The 24,644-nt window shown below is 35.7% G+C and overlaps 2 pseudogenes; both read right to left on the bottom strand.

Moving 5' to 3' along the window:
* Window positions 1-1,219: 1,219 nt before the first annotated feature.
* LOC120163357 lies at window positions 1,220-6,829 on the bottom strand (annotated as a pseudogene).
* Window positions 6,830-8,984: 2,155 nt separating this feature from the next.
* Window positions 8,985-17,052, bottom strand: LOC120163361 (annotated as a pseudogene).
* Window positions 17,053-24,644: the final 7,592 nt, after the last annotated feature.

Raw genomic sequence — 24,644 nt, 5'->3', positions numbered from 1 at the left:
AACAAATTGATATTTCACAATCAAAAGTGTAGTATTATTTGTAATAATGATCCTTATATGTTGTATTAAGAATTGATATGTAGTCCTATTTGACAGAAGAATATATAGTTTTGTTTGCATAAACCAAACTATCTCAGTGGCTAAAAGAATGGTTTTTATTTTTAGAGGTCTCAAGTTCGAGCACTAAAGATTATAAGGATATTTGAACTTTTGTTGTCATTGAAAATCTTTAGAACAGATATTATCTTGTAATTACTTAGATTAGTCAATATATATATATATATACAATCCTATTCAAATAGGCTTCTTATACCTAAGAATTCCATTGAACCAAGAAATGATACATTGGAAGAATCTTTAAGGGTGTGTTTGGTTGGGGGAATGTGAGATTCCCATGGGAATAGAATCCACATTCCCCCGTTTGGTTGACAGGGAATGTCATTTCCGGTAATCTTATATTACCAATAGTGGATTTTTTGGGATATATTACCGAGAATGCCATTACCTTCATTTCCTTAGGTATTGTTGGATTACCAGCGTTTTGGACTAAAATGCCATTAAAAAAATTTTCTTTCAAAAATATCATTATTCTGTCATTGAATAATAAAAATTCTATGAAGGTTAAATTACAAATTTATCCTTAAACTATTTTAGATTTACAAAAAAAGTTTATAATTAAAATTTTATATGAAGTTCAGGGGTTAAAATAAAATTTTACCCTTTCATTAAACCTTTTTATATTTTCAATTTTATAAAAAAATATATATAAATTTTATGAATTTAAATTTTTTAAAGAAAATATATAAATATTTTCTAACTTGTTAAAAAAAACAAATATATAATAAAGATAATTTGATCAAATATACATTCTAATAATATTTTATTCCTTTAACCAAACACGATAATCTTACATTCCTACTAAACCAACCAAACACAAAATACAACATTCCCAGTAATCTTATTCTCTGATAATCTTTTATTCACACTGATAAACTTACATTCCATGAACCAAACGCACCTTAAAAATTTCTAAATTTTGTAGTTGTCGTCTTGTAGTTTAGCTTTACATCATTGCAGGTGTCAATCAATTCAAGTTAGTTTCTTTATAAAATGATATTTTAAAACATTTTGTTCATTAGAAACATCAACTTTGGCAAAGATCCAACTCATTCGAAACCAATACTAAAATAAATAAATAAATACGCAAGTAAACAAACTCTTAGAAAAGAAGCAAAATTCACCCTTAATAAGTCCGAAAGGTTTAAACTTAATATTTCCTCCGCCTAGAATTGACCATCTCAAATTAAAAATCCATAATGCAGTAATCCAAACTCAAGTTATCCTGTGTCACAAACGACCTTACATGGCTTGGTAGAAAAATTTATGTTTGAGCATACCAATCACCATCAGAAAGTCTGGTTCAACCACGTTGTGCAGTATGGGCTCGGGAAGGTCGCCAGGGTTCTGGCTTGTTGCTGCCCCCAGCACCACCTGGACGATCATAACTTGTAGGTGGGGCTCTGCTGCCACCACTGCCTAATCGATTGGGATCCTGCGGTGGAGCCCTACTGCCACTCGACCAGCGATCAGATTGTGGTGGAGGGATCCTGCTGCCAGCATCCCATCTATCAGGTTCAGGGGCTGCAGGCTTCACCCAGCGATCAGGTTCTGAAGGAGGTGGACCAGAGCTTTCAGGTCTTTCACGACGGAACCTAGGAACATATTTCCCAGAAGCTGGAGCGGCGGCGGCGGCAGCAGCAGCAGCAGCTGGTGCAGCATTTCCAGGCTCGGTTATCCGGGACCCAGTAGGTACCTCAGAAGGCCTAGCAACACCCTCTGTGGGCCTACCCAAGAGAGCTTCTCGTCTCAGCTTCTCTTTCTCTTCCAATTCTCGTTCTCTCTGCCTCTGCTTCTCGGCTATCTCATCCATTTTTGCTTTGTATTCAGCTTCTTCTTTCCTTCGTCTCTCAGTCTCTGCAAATTCCGAAGTGCCAATGAATGAAGTAGATGAAAGCATAAATCTCTATCATATTCTCAATTGACAAAAACTTAAATATATGTCCTCTGAACATTTTCAAAGGAAATGCATCTAAAATAGCTCAACTATAATGTTTCTAGAGAAAGAAGACTAAGAGCTTTATCCAAAACATTATCCAATTTCAAGGTCAAGTAAATTATGAAGAATAATCAAATGAATGTATAAAATTGTATACCTTCACATTTGCGAGCTTCTTCCTCTTCACGCAGCTTTCTTATTCTCTGCTCCTCAGACCTCACATAGAATATTTTCTCTCTCTTAATATCTCTTTCTTGCTTCCGGGCCTGAATTATTTGTTTGATTCTTTCCTCCCTCTCTACTTTCCGTTGGTCAAACTCAGCTTGCCGACGACTTATTACTCTTTCCTGGAATATCATCTGTAAAAAGCAGGAATCAAATTTATGTTAAATGGCCAAATACTACGGCAGAAAGAGGGAGGAAGCTGCAAGAAACTAGCTAGGGAAATCTCTCATATCCTAAAATGGAAGTGGTACTGACCTTATTTTCAAGCATGCGTACCAATCTGTTCTTCTCTCTCAAGTCCCCATCATGGTGCTGTCTGCTCAACTCAACTTCCAACTACAATACGGGAAACGGAATTTGATATTATCAGAAGGTTGACAAGGGGGAAAAACCAAAAAAAAAAATCTTAAGCAAATGTAGCATTAGAAAGACCATACATCAAATCAAAATAGGAACGAGCAAATGATAAGAAAACCTGTTGAGGGATACTCGGAATAGTACATTATAGTATATACAGTTATAAACATAAAAATGTCATGTCATCAGATCTTTCAATTGCAAAACAGGGAATTGATGTTTCACCTGTTGCTCACGTTCATGAAACAGCTTCTCTTCTACCAACCGTCGCTGAAAAGCAGCTTCAATCAAGGGTGCTGCTTCCTCTCTCTTTGCTCTTTCAAGGTGGTCCATTGTCTTGGCCACTTTTTGTAGTCTCTTCTCCTGTTCCTGCCTTTCCTTTAGCTGCTCACTCATTGCCCGCTCAAGCAAGGATTGCTTTGTCAATTTCTCCTGGACAGACAGGATAGGGAAAAATTAAATTAGCTTAAATTTGAGTCAGACACGTAATGGGAAAAATGGCTACCCACCCCATCTAAAATTGGCTTCTTTTTCCCTTTCTTCAAATGCTTTTCAGTTTCTTGTAGCAGAGCCTGTGCCTCTTCAAGCTCTCGCTCCTCTATTTCCTTACGAATTCTTTCAGCACGCTGTTGCTCAAAGACAGCAGCAAGCCTAACTTTTTCAGCTTCTTCAGTTTTCTTCTGCAACATCAGCCTCTTTGACTCCTCCTCACGTTCCTAGTTTATCAAAACAAAAAATAAATGCAAAGGCATGAGTACACATTCATTCAGCTATTTCTAAGATAAAACTTCATGCAGTCCACAATACTGGTCATTTAAACAGAAATACCATTTCCAACAGTTGACGTTCTTGTTCTTCCTTTCTTTTCTCAATTATTGATTTCCGAGCAAGAAGCCTTTTGTGCTCCTTATCTACAATCTCTCCTAGACCAGGCAAAACCTCACTCAGCTTCGATGCTTTATTGGTAGAGGGATATATCATGGCTCTTGCTTTATTCAAAGATTCAGTAAGAAGAGTCAGGTGATCACGAAGCTTGTCAGATTCAAGACCCTGAAAATGCCAAAATAAGTAAAAGAAACTGCCAAGCAGACACATTATAAGAAATATGAAGCCAATTAATTCCTAGAAACATCCAGAAAGAAATAAGAATACACAATCCAAAATCCTAACTTACCATATCACCAAACACCACAACACCCTTCATGTGGTCAACTTTCATGGCTATGAACTTGTGTTTCACAGCATCAACAGAAATCTTTTCCACCATAGAAAAATCAAAAAAGGGAATTATCTGAGACATACTCTCAATTTTCATTGACTGGTAAACATGAGACACCTGATGCAGCAAGGGGTGGAGAACACTGAGAAAACTAGGAATAAATAACCCAAGAGGACATAATGCAAATAGAAAGAACAATGAAATTGAAAAGAAAAATAATCACAAGAACAAACCTGCTTAAGCAACCTTAAGGTAGAAAGCTTTTCAAGGGCAGGAACATATTTAGAGAGTTGAACTTCTGGTACAGATGAAGCTGAAGCTAACTTCCCACCGAGTTTTGATATTTTCAACAACAGAGGCTGTATCTTCGATGCAGCATCCAGAGGGAGAAAATCATGTTCTAAAAGATGGTAAAGGTCTTTCACTTCTTGAGTTGCACAGCTAAGTACACCTTTGGAGACCTAACAGAAGAGTAATAACATAAAGTTTAGTCAGCAAGATAACACCATCAAAAGTTATATCATTAAATAAATATAGAGCCAATGCTCCTGTGATATCCCGTAAGAATATTACGAGAACAAGCTATCAGATCAGTCAAAGCAACAGAAAGAATGACGAAATAAACAAAAGTGTTCGTAAAATTTGAACATACCAATTCTGTGAGAAGTGATGACCTTGAAAACTGTAAAAAGGCAGAATGTCAGAACTAATTAACAACAAGAAAACAAAAACTAAAACAAAGTCAAATTAAATACAACATACCACTTCTCTGTTCTCAAATTTAGTTTCAAGATTAAATCCTATAAGATTTGCCATTCGAATGTTGCGCTCTTTCTCATTCTCAAGTTCCAAATGTGATGCACCACGTGTCTGATCATAAGGGAGAACTGACAGTGCAGCCAAAATAACTGATGATGCTATCAACTGCAAATCTTTCTGGCTTAGGTTTTTATTGAAGCTTTTTTGTAGTGTAAATAGCTTCAACCAGGCATAAGCATGATAAAGATGGCTGCCTGAAATCCAAATATTTCGGTTAACTTGACATAATAAACCACCATCAAGGAAGCCTTGGGAGTTTTCTTGACAATGGACATCAATCCATGAATATCTTCAACAGAACGAAAAGCTTCCTGCAAGGAAACATGTTAAGTAATGATCACAAGCATGAATATGCAACATAGAAAACTCGTTAAAAAGACAAAAACAATAGACAAAGCAAACAACTGACCTGCCAGAGTCCAAGTTCAGTAGCAATCTTTAGCTGCTCAAACCTTGTATCAAGATAAAGTTGCAAGCTCTCTGGTGCTGACAAGTCAGGTCGGTCCCTTTGGTCTTTATATTTATTTAGATTAGCTAAATGGTTTCTTATGATCTCACACAACCTTCGGAACTCCGTTGTTCGTTTATATTGCTTGCAAAACTGGAAGGCCTGATGTGCCGTCATCTACAAGATTTTCAAAAATGGAAAAATTGTCATTTCAAATCAATACAAAACGAGATACTATTTGTTATATGTCTATATTTTTAAATGAAAATTTTAACTAAACATACGTTTTATGAACATATACCTTCAAAAAACAATTAAAACATTCAGAAAACAGTAGTAATTGAAGTATGATCCATAAATTCTACAAGATGCATGAATAGTGAGGAAAATGGTCTTTTTGTCGCTACTCTATAAACAATGGAAAAAGAGAAAAAATGGTTTCATGGGCAACATTTGAAAGAAGAGAGAAGCCTGCAACACAATTCACATATTGCACCCAACTCCATCAAATGGTCGTAAGGCCAGGACAGCCATAAATTGCCTCAACTGTGCTGACCCCTCTTGTTGAGCGATGCCAGTTTGGATCGGCCACATCGCACTGGCACCAAATGGTGCTACCACAACTTAAGTCCTATATCCCTTACTTATCCTTCCATTCCTATATATCCAAATAAAATCCATAACAAAGCTTCGGTTTTAAATACTAAATCATTTAACAGTTCAGCTCATCCCCCAGAGAAAGACTTCGAAAAAATTTAGATAAACCACCAATAGTCCTTAATGCAACCCAGTAAAGGGCTAATTACTGAATTACGAAAAAAGAGTAAGCATGAAACTAGTGAACCAGTGACCTTAATGCCAAAAATAAGTTTTGTCCAATTTCATATTAGTCACTTCAGAACTTGAAAATTGTCCGTATGGTTGTAACAAATACACAATATTTATGAGAATTCATTAATGCAGGAAATACCGCATAGAGTGCCTCTAACTTGGAATTGTTCCGCAATATTTCAAGTACTGTTCTGTAGGTTTCCCAAAGAAACTTGAACCAAGGAGTAACAAGTTCACGATCAGACCTATCCTTTCCTTTCTCACCACTGACATAACTTAGCATTAAATCTTCTGGCCTTTTATCAGCTTCAAGGTCATCGACATCAAGAGCTTCTTCTAGGGCTTGTGCCTCGCTACGAGCCTTCTCAGCTTTCTCAGTAGAAAGATGCATGAAGTGCTTGATCACCTCCTCCAAGGAACTCACATTCACTTGCTGACATACAAAACGGTATTGAATCAGACCATCCTTGGCGAACCGACCTTTACGCATGTCAACGCACAACTCTACATATTTGAACATTATCCTTTCAAGAGGCTTTTGCCAAGCTCTGTATCTTTTCGAAGTTATTAGATTGTGAAGCGCCTGCAAAGCATCTTGCTTCTGCCCAACATTAATCAACTCTGCATCAAACATATCAAAAAGTCAGTGCAAACTGCAAACACATCTATTATAAAAAAAAATCAAAGCTAAAGGCAATTATTTTAATGCAGAAAATCAACTAACAAAAACAACAAACAAAACCAAGCCTAATAAAGTAAAATTTGTAATTCTAACCTTCAGCTCGCTTCAAGGCATTCTCTGGTTTGGCAAAATTCGCCATGTTTTGTTATCAAATTCTTTACACTGCAATCAATCGCCTGTAACAAACACAGACTTTTTCACCAATCAAAAAATAATTAATCGAAAAGCTAAAACACTGAATATATTCAAGCACCGACCGAAATCAAATCCAACTAGAAGTTCGCAAGAGAAAAAAAATACGAGTTGAAACAGCGTTAAAATTCTATAAGTAATATAAGTCAACATTGATGAATTTCTACCTTAGATATAACATATCAGAAAACCTAAATTATTTAAGTCGACCACCGATTTGACCACCGATTTCTTTCCTTTACTACTCTTCAAAGAAAATTTTCATTATAAAAAAATTACATAGAAATTCGAGCGAAATATATGCAAAAACCAGTATAGAAGAAAATATACAAATTCTAAAACAAAATAAACATGAGATTAAAATTTCCATATACTCACATGAAAAGTGTCGAGGGAGAGCAGCGTGCTGCAGCAGCAGGGGAGATCTTTGATAAACAGATAGTGTTTTAGGGTTTTTCTTCTTTTAAATATGGCTTTCATTATGAAGCCCGTTTGGAATCTGGACTAGGAGTCTCCAGCCCAAACGTTTTATTTTATTTACAAAATGAAACAAAGATTTTTTTTTCACGGTTAAATTTTGTTATTAGTCCTTATGCTTATTTAGGTTTTAAATTTAATATTTGTATTCTAATTTTATTATTTGTAATCTTTATATTTTCTTTTAATTCTTAAATTTTGGTTCTTACTCAAACAGTGGCTATTAAATGTGTTAAGTGGAATTATATTATTAGTCCATAAATTATAAATTCAATTAAAATTAAATAATGAATATAATTAGATTGTTTAATAAATGAAATTTTCAAAAAGATAATATAATTAAAAAGAAATAAAAATAAAACAAATAGTATTGAAAATATTTTCCAAATAAGTAGATCCTCGTCTACTTAATATTTTTCACACTTTTTAATAGAAAATCTAAGAAATATTTGTAATTAAAAAAATTTAAGAAATATTTTTAATTTAGATCACATAATCAAGAGTTTTATCAATCGTACCCTAAATTACGGTATATAAATTGAAGTTGTAACTTACAATTACATAATATACATAGACTAATTGGTAACACTTAATCATATTTAATTTAATTTATAGTTAAATTAAAAAATGACTTAAAATATTATTTGATATCTCCCGAAAGGCCTGAGACACCCAGATCTGTCCCTTGTGATGCCATTCATGATTTGATTACCATAATTGTATTGCAAACATTGTTTTTCATGATGCCATTTTCAGTCGAATAATAAAACATTCTTCTCCTTTGTGGATTTGCTTTTATTTTTTGTCTTAATTTATTTCTTTTATAAGCTTATTTCTTATATTGGTATAATAATAATCTGAATGAAAATTAAATTTTATCACATGGGTGAAAGAAATATTAATGATAAATATTTTTTACAAAAATCATATTAAACACACAGGTGTGATTTTAATTCTTTATTTAGAAGATTATATAAAATATAAAAAAATATCATTGTAATTGTAATAATTATAATTCAAACTATGGTTAGTTTAATAATTTGTAAATGAACAAAGGGAGATTAGAGGAAACCCAACCTAGGATTACACAATATAAATAGGGTTTTTGTGCCACCAAAATTACACTTACCATATGTTGTCACAATCACCCTTCCCTCAACCACCTATTAGAATCAAGGCTACAAGGGCACCTGTTGAGGCCATGCACTTGTTAGGTTGGTTTGATGTTTTTCAAAGTCTTCGGTTCGCCCAAGGCCAGAAACTTCGAGTTCCGTAGCAATGTAGATGATGACGGGGAGATGAACAAGTTGAGTAACATGCTTAAACGAGTTGAAAATGAATACGGCAGTATTGTTAGCAACATTAAGGGGATTGTTTGCAAGAAAAATACAGGGGAGCTTGATGGCTCAGGTAGCTTCGATTGAAAACAAGGAGCAGCCATGGCCATGGGAGGATGCTTACTAGTGCATGGTGGATGAAGAAGATGGGGAGAAAGAAACAGGAGCTTTGTAAAAAGAGTTTGATAAACACTAATATATATACATATATAAAAGAAAACAAGATTAAAAATGAGTTTATTAGGAAAAAATAATACAAGTTTCCAAAAACTCAAGGGGTTAAGTACAAGTAAAACTAGAACAGCTATCAACCAAGAGATAAGGATGATTATACAAGAATTGGGGATTCATTCATGATAATTTAGGGTTACAATGGGATACATATGGAAGAACCTAAGTAATCTACATTTGATACAATACAGAGACTTTTACAATACTATAAGAAAAAGAGGTGCCTCGTCTTTGTAACTGATCAGGTGTGTGATTGCTTGTGGTAGATGATGATGTTGCCCTACCATTTGACACACCGTTATCTGCTGGCGGACTCACTCCCCATTTCCCTTCAGATTCGGATGGCTCCATCACTTTCACAGTTACATCGCTCAAACCGATTGCGAATTGGTTTGGTTCCATAGGATGTGCAGCCACAACAAGTGGGTATACAGCTTGGTTTCTGAAGAACGGGGCAGATCAACAGTCCTGTTATAGATAGTCCAGATGATATATGCCTTACATGGAATAATACCACAGATAACTTACCCCTTTAAGATTGTTGGTGACAAGTAAACTGATGAGGCAATACGGCATCTAAGTTTCAGGCTATCAGCATCAAACACCCCGATATTACCGTCACAAAAGGTAGCATAAACAGATTGGCTGTTACATGAATATGTTGCACAAGATATGGACGCAGGTAGTACATCTTGTGGAATCCACTGCAGCAAATGAAGTGGCATTAGAAAGTGTTCCTCTTCTGTGTAAAAGCAATAGCAAATCGTCAAATAACATGCCATTTCTCCAGTTTCCTACCTGTCGAATGCACTCCATCTTGGAGGCATCATATATTGCTAGCTGTTTCATGGAATACCAGCATGCGAATTTGATCGGAGTGAAATTGAACCCTTGTGTCACCTGTAGGTGCCTTTCCAGCCGGCATTTGGATTGCAACCGATTTCCTTTTCTCCCATGTATCGATGCTCCACACACACAGCTGCAAATAAAAGCAAGATGTTACTAAGTAATAATATATATCAGAGATGCTGGAACCTGAAAAATGCCAAGGAAATTAACTCGAAAAACTAACTGAAAAACCGGTTGTACATTTTCTATTTTTTATGAGTACCAGAAATTTTATAGCTTTCAAAACCCAAAGAGAAGATATAAACAAAATAAATATGACAAGCCAGGATACTACATACATGAGCATCTGCACCAGATGAAACCAAGATACCGAGGTTGGTTGAGATAGCCAAACCAGTTCTCCGTTTTTGGTGACCTTTCAATTTTGATTTCACCTAAAAATGTTAAAGACAGATTGCATCATAACCTTTTGAGAGAGCAGGATAATTAAATACAAGGGGAAGAAGAATAAATAAGAACACATCATAAACTGTTAGGGAGTCTCACCTCATCTACTCGAACATTGTAAATATGGATAGTTGAATCCTCCATTCCAATTGCTATGATTTATTATCCTGAGGATGGAATGCCAGGAAGGTTGAAGCCAGAGGAGAAGACATAAATGTCGTCATTACCTGCAAATCATGTGCTTATTAGTACGCGAGACATAAAATACATTCAATACACAAGCAAATGATCGCATACCTTGAAAGTCATCGTGTTAAACAAAGAAACTTTTCCACCAGTGGCTGACATCACATATGAATCATTCTTCGAGAGTGCTATGCATGGTACTGCTTCTTCCAGGTTGACACCTGTGATATCATTAGTCATAAGAAGACCACTGTTTGGTTGCCAATGCTGTGGAGCTACATTGGTTGTGGCTTTAAAGTTTAAAAGACTTTAGAGTTCTCGTCAATGAAAACGAAGGAATTTAGAAGAGATAAACATTCTTATTTGAGAAAAAGAATTGTACCTTCCCAGATGGATTCTGTTCACTGCGGGATCACTTCCATAGCTTCTGAACACCATTTGACCCAAGTGCCAAAATACCAACAGCAGAATTTGTATACAGAAGCCGAACAACCTTATAAAGAGATGCAATGGTTCAGTGAAACAGTAAAAAACAATGACATGAAACTGAGATTAGAAGTTCAACAGACCTTGCTGGAGGCTTCCGTGCTGTCAGGTAAGGTAACTAATCGACATTGAGCAGAATCCACGACTTCAGCTAATTGCCAGGCTTTAGGCTTGTCTATTGCATCATCCGCAACTCTTGGCTTTTCGACACTTCTTCCCAATGGATCAACTCCATTCTTGGGGGAGACACAATCCAAAACAATAAAGGCAATTGCAAGAACATCATAAGCATGAAAAACACTTGAAAAACCTATGCCTATTTGTATTATAAACAGCTCAGTGGAAATACAAAATGTTCCTAATTGCACGAAAAGAGAAATGAAAGGGAGTGCCCATAAGCTAAAAGAAGAAATTGAGCCTTAAATTTAATCTCCTAATGTGCTTGTTACGGTAACCAAGAGCAAGAACAAAAAGTTCTTTCCAAAGGATGAACCATATGATTACTGCTGCAAGCTCCAACTATTGTATTCAGAAAAAAAGTTTAAAAGGTAATTCAAGGTATATCCAGCTAACATACAAGTATAGGAGACGGCCCGACAGGAGAGCTCCTTTCCGCTTTACAACTAGACAGCACAAAGTCCGATAAAAAACCGATCCGGTTTTTTCACCTAGCCAAAAAACCGGATTTTAAAAAAATCGGTTCGGATCCTAATCTATTTGGAGGACAGGATGGTGTAACAGGTGTAACCTGTTTCCGTTTGAAAAAAACCGGTTTTTTAAAAAAACCGAATATAAAAAAACCGGTTGCTTCATCCAAGAAGGGTTCATTAATGGCAGTGTTTTGTTTCAGTTGGTAACATTCTTTTCATTCTTTTGCACGAACCAGTGCGTAAAATTTGTGAAATCTTTTAGAGAAACAGATCAGTTCCATGTTTACGTTGTCTTTAAGTTCAGATAAAATAATAATATACGTATTTGTAGTTGCAGAAGCTTTGATTTGAACGAGAATCGTTGTATTCTTTTGTTGGTTTTGTAATAAAAGGACAGTGGTAGCATATATTTTTTGCAGCAAAAACATTCTGGAAAAATATATGAATCAGTGGCTGGTGGCATGTCCAGGAAGTTTCTGGGGTTAGCAAAAGATTCAAGCTGCTTCATTGTATTTTTATAGTTGTACTTTGATTTATGATCCATAAGGTCCCATTACTTTTCAAAATGGAAAAGAAAAGCCTAATTTGACAGCTAGTAAAACACGACATGTTTTCAAGTCTTTAAAACCCCCGGATTTTTTTTCAATATAAAAACCGGTTTTTTATCCGTTTTTTTAAACCGATTTTTAATCCGGTAAAAAAACCGATCGTCCAATTTTTTCCCAAACCGATTATACTATCTAGTTTTTAAATATCCGATCCGGTTTAAAAAAACCGATTTTTCTCAAATCCAGTTTCGAATATTTTTTGCGCAAAATCGGATATTCGGATTTTTTGTGCCCCTCTATTTACAACAGGATTGACATTGCCAACTGCAGAAGAGCCAGAAGCCTAAGCAACAGAGAAAACATAAGAACATGCCAGTATTGAGACATCAATAGTCTTGAGGAAACATTTAGCAAACCTAAACAGTCATTACCTTAATTCCAGCAGAAAGAATGGGCGTTCTCAATGGATCGAAAGTTGACGTTTCAGTTGCTCTTAAAGATCCGATACCCACAGCATTGGCAAGTATTTTGAATCCATTGTCAGCTGTTGTCACAGCGAGGAGATTTCCTTCCTTGTTGAATTTCACACGGGGAAGACTCTGAAGCAATTAATATGATATGTTAGACATTCGACCTTGTAGCATATATGTAACATGTTTCATAAAACAGCTATGAGATTTGAACATTTAACTTACAGGGAGCCCACCCTCGGCATCGGTGAAAGTGAGAAGATTAATATGTCCATGTCCCAAAACTTTATCTGGCTATCTTCTCCTGCAGCTAGAAAATGATTTTGTGTTGTGTCAAATGATATCACGCCTGCTGATTTCTTTCCGAACCCCACATAACTCCTCTTTATTGCTCCTTCACTTTCATTCCACTCAACCAGAAAAGATTCTCCATCTTTACTAGTTCCGCAAGAGAACAATCTGAAACAAAATCAGAAATCAGCAAAAGTTCAAAACTAGAATGAAATGAACTACATATAAAATTTGACACCAAAGGCTTAATTAAAGGTGTTAAGAGCAAAAAGTTTTCGCAATAAACTCAAAATTATATCTTAAAATTCATGATCATACCTACTTCCATCAGCACTGTAAAGCATTGTGGTACACGAGTTACCAGGGGCATCGTAGTCAACTCTGGAACCCATATTATCATACAGCCAGGCCTTAATTTTCCCATTGACAGCAGTTGAAAATATAAACTGCAATGACATAGATGATGACCACATGAGGGTATATTGGGCATCCATACAGCAAAGTAAACATTCAATTCTCAGCCAAAAAAAGCATTTTAACTGAACCAACAGAAACTATATGTCCATAAGACACTGACCTAAAATATTAGAGTGAATCAAATATAGTGGACCAGTATAGCACCAAGGGGAAGATCATATGAGGGAAAAGTTCTAACTACGAGTATGGAAATGGTTTTGATAAATCAGGCAGCCCTGTGATGGATATTAACTGAATGTGGAATCACAAGTTACAGAAGGTGAGAGCAGATTACTAAATGTAATTTCATGCTTTGAACAAGTTGAATGTGACAGTGAATTTAGGCAGCAAAGACTGATTATAACCTCAGGTCCTCAGTCAAGACAGCACAGAGGCAACTGGTGCATCAGTTTTACAAACAAGGCTCTGTCACGTGTTTCCTATTCTTATGACTAAAAGGTATATATAATCAACAAAAATGACATATTTTATTGTACCTGAATGTTCTCTTTATGGTGTGGGCAGATGGACTAAACTGGTGCATCATGACCTTCAAAATTAAACAGTTTTTGTCCAGTCATCGAATCCCATACCTGCTCCAATTCTTTCATCAGGATAACAAGAAACATCCAGTTTAGTCGATACTTCTAAAAAAACTCAATACCTCCTACCTTTATAAGCTTGTCATCTCCGCAGGTAACAATGCACAGTTGTTAGTTTGGATGAGCAAAGGCTAAGTCATTTAAACCACCAACATGGGCATCAATCTGTTAATAAGAAAAAGTCGAAACACAATTTATGAATCATTTTAGCTGGAGAAGTAGAAAAAAATGACTTAAACTCCAAGCGCTGGATTAGATCGTTTGATCCAGGATAAGCATACAAATGAAGTAGGTGTTTGGAAAATGCAACCCCTGCAGCAAGAAAGGCAATAAGCACAAAAATATGCAAACTAAAATGATAGTGATCTATCAAAAGGTACACACCTACAAAACTTCCATCAGGACTCCATGTGACACGGCTAACAGATATTGGTGTATCATTGACCATTAAAGCCTGCAGTAACTCCTCTAACAAAATCAATTGCAATGTTGAAACACATAGAAAATGATAAATCAGACATGAATCATATGATACAAGTAGTTTGATAGACATTGGAAAAAGTATAACAGAGAGAAACCTCAGTAAATAATGACATACAAACCTGAAATTGCACTGAATATGTTGACATTTCCCATATCTTGAATGGCTTTCAAACCAACCTCTCCCTCGTTCCAAGTTCCCAGAGTGTAATTTCACCATTAGAAGAACCAACTGCTCCAATTACATTGCATCATAAAAGGAGATAATTTCAAGTTTGTCCTTGATGAAAAAGATGAAAATATATTTCCATACCGAGTAACAATGTGTAGTGTGAAGGATGAAAATCCATGCTTGTGACCATGGAGCCTTGATGCATGGTAAAAGCCACTGTTCTTGGTAGGTCATCTAATGACCAAGCTTGCTTCCATGGTGCAGGATATGTAACCTAAAAGGGAAAAAAAAACAGAAACATATTTATTAAAACAAAACCAAGGGAGTCTAAGATTATTCAGCTTGTAAAGTTACAGAACAAGTAAAAAGGTTCGAAAAGAAAAGGGGGGAGAAATCACCTCCTCAATTGAAGGAGCGGACCGCAATCTTTTCATTAGCTGTAGGTCAGGATTCTGATAATCAACCATACTGGGCACTGTTGGAGGTGTTCTTGGACGCTTTAAGACTGAAACTGCTCAAATGGAAATGAGATTAAATTGCATACCTAATAAGAGATTTACAAGATGACAGAAAGTGATTGTTTAGGCAATCTTGTATGGTATTTAAAGGCACAATTTTTTTATTTAAAAAAAACAAATGCCTAAGAGCATCCTGAATATCAACAGGAAAAAGTAAATAAAAATTCAAGCTAAAAGGGAATTGTTTCCTCAAAAGCAACACATCCAAGGATTACAAATGATGAAAATGTCATTCTAAACTGATATAGCCCATAGACAGGAACCACATACCTCAATTTCAGAAAAAGAAAAGCATTAAACTGATTTTTGACCAACTTGTGAATAGCAGATTAATTGTCCAGAGTATTCCAGACTTTAATAATGTTGATTCCAACGAGTCAGACTGAAGTTCTGAACTTGATTTTGTGGAACAGGTATAGATGATGCAGTGACAACAGCAGCTTGGACAGATGTTGAGGCAGAAGCATTGGCCATCCAGCCTGCTAAAGTACCAGCATTAGCAGCAGCGGGTGGAGGGAAGGGCTGTACGCCAGAAGTAGGACAAGACGTGTGTTAGCCAATGTTATAAACATAATTATAGTAGTAGAAAAGTAAGTACACCATTCACAGAAATAAAAAAAAATGACTACATACACTGTGAGCTGAAAGTGATGTATTCACAGCAGGTTTTGCAACTGCAGCAATTGGAAGATTGACAGGAGTGCAAGAGGACCATTTGGGGGCGTACATGTGTGATCCGTGAATAAAGTCTTGATTTCTGGGTTTGACCTTGGATTCGTGCATAGCTGATGCTGCCAGTTCAAGCTGTATGGATCCATACTTGCAAATAAAAAATATATACATAAATATTTAATGGTAAACAAATTCTATTTGCATCCCAGCTCAATAATAGCAAGTATCATATCAACTTCACCTTTGGTTGATCAAAGTCCTTAGTCTAGAGGACCTCAAAGTAGGGAAAGCAAGCTTATCACGGAAAAGGGGGTTTGCTTCTATGAGTTTCTTTAGTTCTACCAACATTATAGCACGAGCAGTTTTTGTATCCCCATATTTGGAAAGCTGCTCATTTTCCCTGTATTCAGAACAGAAAAGTACAACTAGGAACATTTCAGGCACTCATCAGAGTTTAACTTACATTAAAATGGAAATTTTCTCTAGAAAAGGGTCAAGATTGTAGTTATTAGGCTTAAAATATGTTTTACTTATGATCAAACATCCTTGTTATCCAATCAAATCTCTACACTCAAAGCTGCTTATTTCCATCATGAAATTACCTGAAATTGTTGAGTGTCAAAAGTTGAGAGATTTCTTTGTACAATTCATCGTTAAATGTGGAGAACACCCTTAAATCAGTCACCAATATTTCAAGAGCCTTTACCTTTTCTTGCCTGCAACATAATAGTAAAGTTCAGCATATTTCAGAAGGAAAAAGAAATAATTAAATTAATCATTAATCAACAATTTCAAAATTTCTATTAGTGAAACAACTGAAGCATTAACAATACCGATCAAGTGCTTCCAGATAATTCTGCTTCCTAAAGCCTGATTCTTTCTCAAGCCTACAGAAGACGACGTAATTTCAAACATAAATTCACAATCATATACATGCTATCGGAATTTGCAAAACAGATCACCCTACCTCCTAAAGCCAAAAGTAACGTGTTAAGGAACAGGGAAACACATAGCTCACTAAAAAAATAATTCTTATACCTTCGGAGATATCCTCCGAAAATAGTATATCTGCCCATGATTCAACTGGAATCCATACTTCCCGGATGATTACAGCCCCACGATTAGACTTCTGATAGTACTAGGTGATTTACCAGAGTCAACTTGCTCTAGCAGCTGTAACCATCTTGTTCAAGTCAACCTACCTATTACCATCGCTATCATAGATTTAGCATCAGCCGCCCTATAGTCGAGGAAAGGCTGAAAGAAGGGTTCTCTCCCTCTTTTCCATCTTCTCACTCTGACTAACAACAATCTTCTCCCTCACGTTATCTTTCTCCTCCTTTTGAGACATCTCTGTTGGCCTTTGCGAGAGAAGTCATACTCCGCATGAAATGTTATTCTCTATGAGAAAAGTCACTTTCTACAAGATTCTCTATCTTTCGAGTGAGCTTATGCGTCAAGAAATTATCCACTATCATTATACGGCGTTAAGATGCATACGCGTCCTTTATCATTATACTCATGACAATTATCATCCACTTTTGTGCGAGCGTTGAGATGCCTTTGTCAACGCAAAGATGATTTCGCCTATCAACCGATTCCTTCTAAAAAGGGAAATGAGTCGTCTCTATCTTGAAAATGAGAGCGTTAAGATGCCTCCGCTACTGAACAAAATTGAGAGATGATCGTTAAATTTTCCACCGTAAGTCTCAGATCAAGCCACTTTATAGTATCCACTCGACCAGGTGTAGACAAGGTTATACTTCCGGAGATATTATCTAAAAATAGTATCTAAAAATAGTATCATCTTGTTTAAGTCAGCCTAAAGATAATCATCGCCATTCATAAGGTCTAACACCAGCCGTTTATAAACTGGGTATTTCTATCCCGAGGAAAGGCTGTAAGAAGGGATCTTTCCCTCTTTTTCATCTTCTCACTCTGATCGAGAACAATCTTCTCTCACGCTATCTTTCTTGTCCTTTTGAGATGTCTCTGTTACCCTCCGCGAGATGTTGTCCTCTGCGTGAGATATTATTTTCTGCGAAAAATGTCACTCTATACAAGTCTTTATCCTCTGAATAAGCTTCTCTCTGGAAATGTCCTCTGGAGATATTCTCTGAAATAGTTAACTCCCTTACAAAACAAGTATTATTATCCCTCGCAAGTGTTGAGATGCTCTTACCCCCTTTATTGGTCCAAAAAGATGCCTTTGCTCATTGTTTGAACTTTTCTGATATACGATGAACTACCTCCTCGCCAGTCAAGAGAGTTCAGGTGTCTCCGCTATTGAACAAAATTGATGGATGGTCATTATATTTTCCACCAAAATTGATTACTTTAATGAGACACCTAATTAATATGATGGGCATCTTCGAATGCAGGATTTTATTCAGTCATTTTATGACATTTCCTCGATTAAAGAGGGATAATTTGTTATATCTTCAGAGGTCAACTCCGAAAACTACCAGCTCTTTGTCCATCCAAATCTTCAAATAAACCCCTTCGCCTATCAAAACATTCAAGGAATCCATATCCTACATGTTAAGGAGCATCATAGCCTCTGAACCAACTACAATGGATAAAACTTTTGACACGCTCACGTGATTAATTGGGACAAAATCCATGATCTAATAAGATTATCTAGCCTGTTAACCTATGAGTAGTTATATTAATCATATGTCAAACACTATCAGTTAGGCCACTATAAATATCCATCAACCACAATTGAGAAAAGAATCTAGATCTCTGACCACTTCCTTCTCCCTTAGTTTTAAAAGGCATTAGGCGCACTAAGACGCAGAAGGTCTCTAAAACCTAGGCGCATGGCGAAGACACACACCTTTTGTAGGCAAGGCATGATGATATCCTAATATTCATTTTAACTTTTATGACTGTCATTTTTTGTATATTTCACTAATCCACATGTATTATTTGATAGCTAATAAATCTAATAGTGCTTAACATCTAATGATTCAACAAATCAAATGCTTTGGTCTTTCCTTGTAGGCTCTTAAGGAAACTCTTGGCTTAACCAGACTGTGGACAGGTGATAAAGGCCATGAACAGGTGGCAGAACCAGGACCTGCCTTTGCCTCCAGAAATATAGATGATTGTCACATGGAACAATTTGTTCACACATGTATTATTTAATAACTAATAAATCTAATAGTGGTTAGCATCTAATGATTCAGGAAACCAAATGCTTTGATCTATTCTTATAGGCTTTTAAGGAAGCTCTTGGCTTAATCAGGCTTCACTACCATCTCTCCTTATGCTCTCTCTCACAAAGAGAAACACCAGCCAACGGTCATTATCTCACCAGTCGTCACTCCTCATCCAAATCAGCAAAAATGATCCGTCAACGGCCCATCAACAATCATACTTACAACTAATAGTTAGTTATCATTTCTTATCCTTCCTAATCTTTCCCTTCTCTGCATTTTGGCTTATGAATTTTGTATTGCGTTTTGGAGCTCTGACTCTGCCGGGAAAATTGGTGGGAGGAGATGGAAAAAGCAGCTCAAACCCACTTCCCTAGAACCATTCAAGCTAAGAACTAGGTACAACTTCACTTTGACTAGAGTTTCTTTTTATAAACCATGTATCCATATTTATTTGAAGTGATTCTTATCATCTTATGTTAATAATCTTCAATTACTTGATACTATTACAGCAAAGAGGTAAGGCGAAGATGAAGAGTTCATGAAGAGGATCCAAAAAATGATGATAGAGCAAGAAAAGGGCTCTAGGGTTTTTTTCCTTGATAAACGGTCGGTTAATTTATTATTAAATTACCTTAAAGAAAAAAAAATCAAAGAATGTGAATAGAGAAGAAGAATAAGATGGCGGAGGGGGTTTAACGGAGTTAGTGCCATGTTAGTTAAAACTAATGGGACTAATGGGAGGTAACGATATTAGGCCTGTAAACGAACCGAACGCACACGAACGAAGGTATGTTCATATTCGTTCATTTAAAAAATAAACGAACACGAACATAAACGAACAATTTTTTTTTGTTCATGTTCGTTTATTAAGGAATATAACTTGTTCATGTTCGTTCATTTAATAAATAAACGAACATAAACGAACACGAACATAAACGAACACGAACATAAATGAACACGAACATAAACGAACATAAACGTTGGAGACCCTACCTTCCATCGTTCTTTCATGAAAAATAGTCGACAATGCAAATCAACCAAATCTACAGTGATAAATAGCGTAAGAGCTTATTAGCAGTGATGAAATGTTTGAATATATCAAATATTTCGATCTATCTTTTAAAGATATTAAATGATTCACACGACTTTAATTTAACGCTATAACATTTATCTTAGTGTTCCATGATTATATATGAACAATCATTTTCCGCTATTACACTCTTTTTCAGAAATTGCATAGAAACCTTTGTTTTGTTTTCTGGCAAATTCTATATATTTTTCTTTTTACTGATGCTCATATACTTCTGCTTTTTACCTTTATCTTCTCATCTATTTCTAGAAAGAAGTATTATGTTTTCTTGAGTTTTAGATGTGAAGATACCCACAATAACTTTACATATCAACTATTAAGTCAAATAAAACAGAGAAAGAGATGAAAACAGACCTGCAAAACTTCATACTGCACTATAATATAACTTGTTTTGAATCTTTTAGAGATCATCTTCACTCTCCAGTGAACAATAAGGTTTGGGAAAAAAAAGGGGGAAAATGAATATAAGTGCGAGGTGCCTCACAGGTTAACATATTGGATTTAATCTCCAAATAAAATTGGGTTAATTATGGAGTTGGTCATCAGAATATCAGATTAATATTTTTAAGATACTTACAAATTGGTCACCAAAATTGATTTAAGAAGATTGTGTTAAACATAAATGAATGAACATAATCGAACGAACATAAACGAACATAACCAAACGAACATAACCGAACGTTCACGAACGTAAATGAACGAACGAGACATATGTTCATGTTTGTTCATTTAATTAAACGAACAAAAAATCTTGTTCATGTTCGTTCATTTAATAAATAAACGCACATAAACGAACTTCCCGCCGCACGGTTCATGAACGGTTCGTTGAACGTTCAGTTCATTTACAAGCCTAAACGACATGGATCATATTGAAAATGAACTAAAAGTTTGATGATTGTATTGTAAGTTTTAAAAGTTGAGAAATCAAAATGTAAGCACCCTAAAAGTTTGATGACTATTTATATACTTTACCCTAAAATATAAATTGTGTCTAAATATAAGCAAAAATATACGTAAAGTTTTATGTTAGATGACTAACTTTTAAAACTTTAGGAGTGGAAGAACTTATAAAATTTTATGAGACGAAAACATATTATCAATTGAAATTTAAAGAAAATATTTAAACTATATACTAATTTAAAATTTTTTAAGGGGTAATTGCCCCTATCCACCCCTTTGATCCTCCATGAATATAAGAATACAAATTATAATTATCCTCTTTAGATCATTATAGATCTCGTAAAAAAGTTTATTCCTATTGTTGATGGGGAAAATGTGGGTTGTGATGATTTTAACGATTTATTCATTTCCAGTATAAGACTCTTATCATATTTTTTTTGAACTAGGGTTATTGTAGTGCCAAAGTGAAAAGTCATGAACACTACACGACTTCAATTCTCCGGTGGAAGATGTATGGATTGTCATGCATCTTTAGTTTTATCAAACAACATGTGTGAAAATGTAGAGCAAAAAAATGATCGAGGATGGAGAAGACATTGTGATCCTTGCGTCTTTCCCATAAAAGTTAGAGTTGTCTAGTGTTCCCGACGTCTTCCCTTGACACTGTAACAATAACCATAGTTCAAGAAATAATATAATGAGAGCCTTATATGGAAAAATCTTTTTTCTCACTACCCTACATGAGTCATTTTTTCTATATTGATATATATATCATGGTGGGTGATATTTAGAAAGAATTAGAAATGTCTCTTTTACAAATCTTTACTATTAATGTTAGGCATAAAATTACGACGATTACTCATCAATTGACATAAATACATAAATATATATATATATATATAAGGTTTAATAAAAAGAGAAAATCGTCTCAGTGACCAAAAATGCCTTATAATATACGATTTTAACCAACTTTTTTTGGATTTGCCAAAATGACCAACAAAATCGCAACGCGAAATAAAAATCGCAACGCGATCCCCAGAATCGCAAACCAGTTTCCAAAATCGCAACGCGATTCTTGACAATCGCAATGCGATAGTACAAATTCGCATTGCGATTTTACAGAATCGCAATGCGAATATGAAAAATCGCAACGCGAACACATAAATCGCAACGCGAACACATAAATCGCAACGCGTATCCGTAAATCGCAACGTGTATCCGTAAATCGCAACGCGTATCCGTAAATCGCAATGCGTATCCGTATATCGCAACGCGTATCCGTAAATCGCAACGATAATCAGTAAATCGCAACGAGAATCTGTAAATCGCAACGATAATCCGTAAATCGCAACGAGAATCTGTAAATCACAACACTGAAATTTTGGGTATATAACTACGCAACAGCAGCAAATCATAAACTAAATCCCTAAATCGCAACTCATTCCATCTCCATCTATCACTCTCTCCGGCGACATCCGTTCCTATATCCAACGACATCCTTCCCAATCCGGCAACAGGTTTTAGTTTCGCAGCTCGTCTGTTTAGTAAATTAATTTACAACCATGAAATCATCTAATGTTGATCATGTTTGGATAGATTTGTGTTTTGTAGGGTCATGGGATAATGTTCATGGTGTTTTACAATATATGCCTTTACCCATGAATCTTCAACTAAAATTGTCTTTACAAAAGTTAACTTATGAAACTCTAATGCTACGTGTTTCAAATAAATTGAATTTAGAGCCCCTAAGTGGATTTAGGCTATCTTATCAGAGAAATGGTAAAGTTTATTTGTTAACCGACAATGAAGATGTTGAACGATTCATTGCTTACATTAGTGTTTCACAAGATGATGTTACATTGTATGTTGTTGAACCTAGAAGTAGTATTGTTGGGTCAGTAGCGGGTAGTAATCAACTAAGTTTTTCTCAAAACCCACAACCTTTCTCTAATCCAAATCCCAATCAACTTTCAGCACCAAATTCCGGTTTTCGTATTAACCAGTTAGACGATGATGAGCCAACAGAAAAAATTGTGAGTACTAGTCAGTATTCGAAATTTGGTCTTGGTCAATATCCGGACTTTGATATTGGTCAATACACGGATTTTGATGATGTTTCAGAAGAAGAAACAGACCCTGCGTGTAATGATTTTGATATTGGTCAATACCCGAATTTTGATGATGAAACAGCCGTTGTCGAAGAATGTATTATTGATGATAATGAGGAGGAAGTTACGACTGTGAATGAACATGTTGAACATCCATTCTGTAATTCATATAATCCTGAAGAAGAAAAAGAAGAAGAAAAAGTCCCCGAAGAAAAAAAAATGCCACGGGCGTATAACTGGAATATGCCAGAATTACTTCAGATACCGGAAGAAGAGTTGGTAAAGAAAGCAGTTGATTGTTACACAAAAGTTATTCGTATCAAGAAAGATGATTGTTTTGATACAAAGGAAGACTTGAAGATAGCTTTGTATACGAAATGTGTGGAAGATGGCTATCAACTAAAAGTTAACAAATCAAGCAAAGATCGTTTCGAAACAAGGTGTATGATTGACAAAAACTGTACGTGGCGTATGATTGCAAAGAGAATAAAAGATTGCGAAGTGTTTCAAGTTAGGACTTTTATTGATAAACATACATGTTCAAGAACCCAAGTTTTTCCTCACCATAGACAGGCAAACAAAAAGGTGTTGGGTGGTTTTCTGGCTGAGTTAATGTTTTTGAATGGCAGGGTATATCGGGGACATGGAATTATGACTGACATGAATGCTCGATTCAAGATTAGTATATCATATTCTCAAGCTTGGAGAGCCAAATGTTATGCCTTGGAATTGTTGAGGGGGTCGCCAGAAGCATCGTTTGCCCAACTGCCGGCTTATTGTCACAATTTAAAGCTGAAAAATCCTGGGTCGGTAACTCATATCAAACAGATAGAGATGGACACTTTGAGTTGCTGTTTATCGCCATTGGTGCTACGGTTAGTAAATCAATATAATTTTGTTGACTCATTTTTGTTAGTTACATGCATTTCACATTTAAATGATTATATTCTTGTGTATTATTTTGTAGATTCGTTCGTTTATTACTTACATGCGCCCAGTTATTATAGTTGACGGAGCACATTTGAAAGGTCGATACCTTGGAGTAAACTTATTAGCAGTAGCCATGGATGCTAACAATGGGATATTGCCAATAGCTTACGGGGTTGGCAAATCTGAAACCTCTGATTCATGGACATGGTTTATGGGGCATCTTAGGGATTGCATAGGTCCTATTAGCAATCTGACAATCATATCCGATAGGGCAAACTCAATTGACAACGCTGTTAGAAGGTGTTTCCCAGATGCTTTTCATGGACTTTGTGGTGTTCATTTGTATAGAAATCTAAAATCAAGGTCTGCTGGTATAAAAAAACACAAATGGACATACTGGAAGACTGTAAAAGCTTATCGGGAAGTGGATTTCAATAAGCATATAAATTGTTTAAGACGTGTTTTGCCTCAGTGTGCTCAAACACTAGATGATGTCGGGTTTGAAAGATGATCAAGAGTACATCAACTTGGAGCAAGATATGGTTTCATGACGTCTAATAGTGCAGAATCAATCAACGCTCTAAGTCGTCATTCCCGGAAATTACCCATTACTATGTTAATGGAGTTTTTTCGAGCCTCTATTCAACAGTGGTACTACAAGAAAAGAAACCATGCAGGTATTATTTCTTTGAATTCGTAACTTATCATATTTATATATTTTACTAAGTATTGTTTATTTAAATTTACAGGA

Source organism: Hibiscus syriacus, unplaced genomic scaffold (genome assembly GCF_006381635.1).
Source record: "Hibiscus syriacus cultivar Baekdansim isolate YM2019G1 unplaced genomic scaffold, ASM638163v2 tig00111441_pilon, whole genome shotgun sequence".
Lineage (NCBI taxonomy): Eukaryota > Viridiplantae > Streptophyta > Magnoliopsida > Malvales > Malvaceae > Hibiscus > Hibiscus syriacus.
This window is presented reverse-complemented; position numbering and strand designations above follow the sequence as displayed.